The sequence below is a fragment of the Ictalurus punctatus genome, unplaced genomic scaffold (assembly GCF_001660625.3).
Source record: "Ictalurus punctatus breed USDA103 unplaced genomic scaffold, Coco_2.0 Super-Scaffold_100, whole genome shotgun sequence".
In the NCBI taxonomy this organism is placed as follows: Eukaryota; Metazoa; Chordata; class Actinopteri; order Siluriformes; family Ictaluridae; genus Ictalurus; species Ictalurus punctatus.
In genome coordinates this window covers 3,671,074-3,675,782 of record NW_026521086.1, presented here as the reverse complement: position 1 = coordinate 3,675,782, position 4,709 = coordinate 3,671,074, and the positions used below count along the sequence as shown (strand labels likewise).

Here is a 4,709-nt window from a genome sequence, read left to right as displayed (position 1 = left end):
CCTAAATGCATGAAAAATAAACTATGTACATTTTATGTCTAATTACAGTGAACCCTACGGAGAGTGAAGCTCACAGAGGCGAAGTGTTCACGCTACAGCAAATTTCACCGGTTGACGCTAAACTCGCTCACTTAGAAGGTGCGTTTCTCTGTCCCGGGATATTCCTAGCACTGTGTGAAAGCTCCTGAGATGTCCAGCATGGAGACGTGTGTGTATGTTGATGTGTACACAGTACCAATGGTCAGGATGTACTGTTGTGTCCGAGTTTCTCGTTCTCCTGAAAAACACACGTGCGCGCGCACGCACACACATACACACACACACACACACACACACACACACACACACACACACACACAATGGAATTGTAAAGCAAAACATTGGAATATATATCTTAATCACATCTCATAGTCCTTTTATAGAGTCTGAATCAGTTTGACTGATTCATTTCGAGTTTATTCAGAGTCGAATCACTTTCTAGTGAGAATCAAATACTCATCTCAGTCTAGTTCGTTTGGAAGTGTGCGACTCTCACTAGAAAATTATTCGACTCCGAATCGTCTCGAAACGAATCAAAACCGATTCAGACTGGACAAATGGACTAATAGAAGAGAAAGAGCAACAGGAAAGAGGACAGCCTTCCTGCTGAAAGCAAACCGGATCAGAATCTTACATTAGATTATTTTCTATATTTTTATTTTAAATCAGTTGTGTTGTTTTTCTTCTTTCTGCACTCGATTAAGGAAACACAGCAATGATAAATAAATAAATAAATTTATCTGTCCAGCTTCCTCCTCTTCGTCCCCCAGAATGACGTGTGGGTGACGGATTGACGGATTTAAAAAAAGATGTCTGGGCAAACTGTGACCTCCTAGAGTTAAAAGTGAGCATCCAAGGAAATTTAATGTGTTAACTGCACTACATTCTGCAGTCACAGCACCAGAAAAAATATGTCCATCTACTGTACATGTTAACACACAAAAAAAGCTTTTGAGTATTAGTTACCCTGTCTTACTGTACAAGGCACCTGCAAATAATAAAGCAAGTAAATAAAAGTTCATCTATCATTTCACTTCCACTAATCAGTCTTTTGACCAGTCTAAAAATAAAAAGACTAAAAAGAAACAGACTTAGCAAGAAGAACTGAAGATATGTGGATGATGATGTCTCAGTTCCACCGCAGCTTCAACAGCCCTGGATCTTCTCCTTTAAAGCTTGGAGAAGGGCACGTCTTTCGGACTCTTCTTTTCCAGGGCTGCCTGCGCTGACTTCATAAGATCCTGTGTCTGCAACATGTTCATGTTCCAAGTAGCCTGGAGACACAGGAGAAATCTCAGATTTCGACCGCTCTACTTTGTGTTTGTGGCCATACTGTGTGTGCATGGGTCTACCTTGAGGCTAAAAATGCTTTTCATGTCTTAAGCAGGTTCTTACCATGTAGTCTAGGCTCTCAGTCACACTGTGGTCTCAGGAGTAGAGGAGGTTGATTTTGGTTCCTTGGACAGCGACGCGACTCCGGCCTGCAATCTCACCTGCTATTTCCAGAGCTCCAGCAATCATGGACTATCAGGGAACACACGACTGCAGAGATGAAGAACAGAACACACACTTGCCTTCATTTATACTAAATAATAAAGCTACATGAAAAAAATACATGGTACAACCCAAAGTCACATTCTTCTGTTATCATTCCATATCTTCCATGTGTCAGTCCAGAATTTCACCTTTTTGTGATCACAGAAATTAACGCAAAATCAAGAAACTCCACAATATTCAGAGGAGCTTCCACTTTTTCAAAGTCACTGCAGATTTGGGCCAAAACATGTCATGACACGTCATCACCACAACAGGCCTTCAGCACAGGTTACTCTACTTCCTGAAAAAGTGCGGACCCGGATACAAGTTACGTTCACATTCATGGGACAATTCACATTCACAGTTCCATTGTAACTGAACTCGGACCACCTTCTACAGGTAGTCTCGGGTTCGGTACCGCAGTGCACTTCCCAGTCCACATTACGACGGTCACATTACCAACTTTTCATGCAAACTGCTCTGTGTTGGACTAAACATCCAGTGGGAAAGCCCACTAGAACAGCTACACTGCAGAATTTTTCTGCCTAAAAATGAACAAATTTCAGGTTTTGTAGCTCTTCTTTGATAAATGACAAGATGGTAATATCATAAAATAGTTCATCATAAAACTTTGTATTAAAACCGACATCTGATGCTCACTGTGGTTTATTTAATCTTCAACAAACTGCAAATGTAAATAATTGTTCAGAGTGTGCCCCCTTGTGGTCAACTCTTTCATAGGGGCTTGTACGAGTCAGAACAATCAGCCCATTCTTATCTTCTCATCACTTACTATCTCTATATATGATCATATGGACAAAAATAGCTTGTTTACAGATCTTGGTGTAAACATGTAAGCAAGCAATGTATGACAAGTTAATGTTCCTCATACCTTCACCTGAAACCAGGCATCCTGTGTGCACAGACGAATATCACAGGCTGTGATTAGATCCACTCCTGCGAAAGAAGAAATCAGATCCACAAAAAAAAAAAACTTAGTAATTCAGTCTCCTGCAGCTAAAAGCCCCAGTAAAAGATAACTCTCTGATGGTTAAAGTTTGCAGGAAAAGTGACAGCAAACAATATGGATGGAACTTCCCAGAGTTGTGGTGAGTGTATGAGATGATGGTACTTAACACTCCCAACAGACCTGCTTCCACACAAACGCCATGCACTGCCACCACCACGGGCTTTGGGCACTGCAGACACATCAAACACAAAGTTCAGTTTATATACCACAATGTATTACTCTAATAGGTTATTGATTGTACAAATACTACATGCATGTAGAACCCCTACATGCTTTGTGTTTAATTTATGTAAGGAATAAACATACGGTTATAGGAAAACAGTCAACGATCCAATGAAGTGGAGTGACCGTTATCACCCTAAGGTAGAACTGCACATTCTGAAGTGTTTTATTCCCCTTACACCACAGCAAGTTGTCAACAAGCGCATTTCGTTATTAATTAAAGAAGATCATGTGATACACATTAATCTATTTTAAAGGCTGATCGACAGTGGATCTTACAGATGCCGATAACCAAGTCGGGTAGCACCTACTAATAACCGATTACTACTGAATGAAAATATAACACTCAGTGGAAAAATTAAGTTCACTTTATTACAAAAATAAACAGTACTGACCGTACCATGAAAATGTACTGCACTTTTACTAATGAAATATATATATATATATATATATATATATATATATATATATATATATATATATATATATATATATATATATATATATATATATAGCATCAGATTTTTAATCTGAGGGTCCAGGGTTCAAGTCCCTGTTTGGGTGTTGTAGTACCCTCCATATCTTCTGAGAGGACCAGTGAAACCATCTAAGGTGCCTCTTTCCAGCATGTTTTGTTCAGCAAGCAAAATGGGCAAACTAAGGGTAAACATTCAGCAGGTTGTCAAGTTACTAATGGTTACTAGGTGAGAGTGTTGCTACCTAAGCTTTGTTACCTTTTAGCATGAAGTTGACAAAGACATGGGTGGTCATCATAGAGATTGGAGTCCATATAACAGCATCCTTATTAGACTGCGCAGAAAATCATGGGTCTGTGTGAAAAAGAGCACATTGAATGACCCCGACATGATTTGAACCTTCTGATCTGGAGTCAGACGCACTTCCGTTGCGCCACGAGGTCCCAGCTTGAAGCCTATAGCGCACCATGGTGCAACGCATACTTGTTCATCTTTGTGGCGCTCAAGACGCATTGGAACTCGGAGACAGGTGGTGGGCTGTGACTGTTGCGACTAGTGTCTGACATCTGGGCAAGAGCTCTTTCAGAGGACAAGGCACGAGCCCTTTAAAGGCATAACCTGGCTGGTTTCCCTTCCCTGGACATTAAGGGAGATTTTCAAGATCAAATGGTAGATCTCACCCCAGTGCGTGAGAGTGAAGCGTGGACAACTTATACCTGAAGCGCAACTCAGGGACTCAACTGCCTATGCGATAGAACCATGGTTCAGCCTTCTTCTGGGTAACTTCACACATTTACCATTTGTACGAGGCCTTTGCGTCATTATACGTGTCAGACGATGGGCAATCAGTGGCAAAGGTGGCGTAAACCTGCTTTTTGCGAGGCATACAGAGCCAAGATTACACGTCAGTTTGTGGTGTGGAATTAACGTGTTTGTTAGAAATTTTGGTCTCCTTGTGCAGAAAAGCCAAGTTTAATTAAAAATGCTGATGCTATTCTACTTGTTCTCATACCATGACACGAAGGCATTCCTTGAACCAAGACAAGCCTCCAGAGTGAGGCTTACGAATAAGAGTTATGCTGGTAACGATTTCCAAGCGACATGCCGGTCAAAAGTGTGCTAGTTGTAAACAAAAATACGAACAAGATCGTTAAACAGAAAGCACTGGGGTTAAGTTGATCTCAACTTAGAAACTGGCCAACATAATAGATAGGACCAAAGTTCAACATTCTCTTGGTTAATGTCACCATTTTACAGGTTTCACAAGAACCTTGTCTCTTTGTATGTCTCAGACTGCAGGCAGTCAGTGGGTAAAGAAGTATGAAGGACAGAGCCGTGGTTGAACCCTGTTGTTTTGTATCCTTGAATAGTGGTGCTGAGCTGTGTTAATAGTTTGTAGAAAGCCA

At 40.9% G+C, this 4,709-nt stretch overlaps 1 long non-coding RNA gene across 5 annotated transcripts in view; it reads right to left on the bottom strand.

Moving 5' to 3' along the window:
• LOC128629780 (uncharacterized) overlaps positions 1–3,273 on the bottom strand; it is a 3,698-nt gene extending 425 nt beyond the window's left edge. The window contains exons 1-5 of one of the 5 annotated variants that reach the window (XR_008394177.1): positions 3,228–3,242; positions 2,726–2,774; positions 2,468–2,532; positions 1,435–1,581; positions 1–1,313 (exon numbers count right to left, since the gene is read on the bottom strand). The exon at positions 1–1,313 is cut by the window's left edge and continues 425 nt beyond it. This is a non-coding gene — a long non-coding RNA (uncharacterized LOC128629780). The other 4 variants (XR_008394175.1, XR_008394174.1, XR_008394173.1 and 1 more) reach the window with 4 other exon arrangements.
• Positions 3,274–4,709: the final 1,436 nt, after the last annotated feature.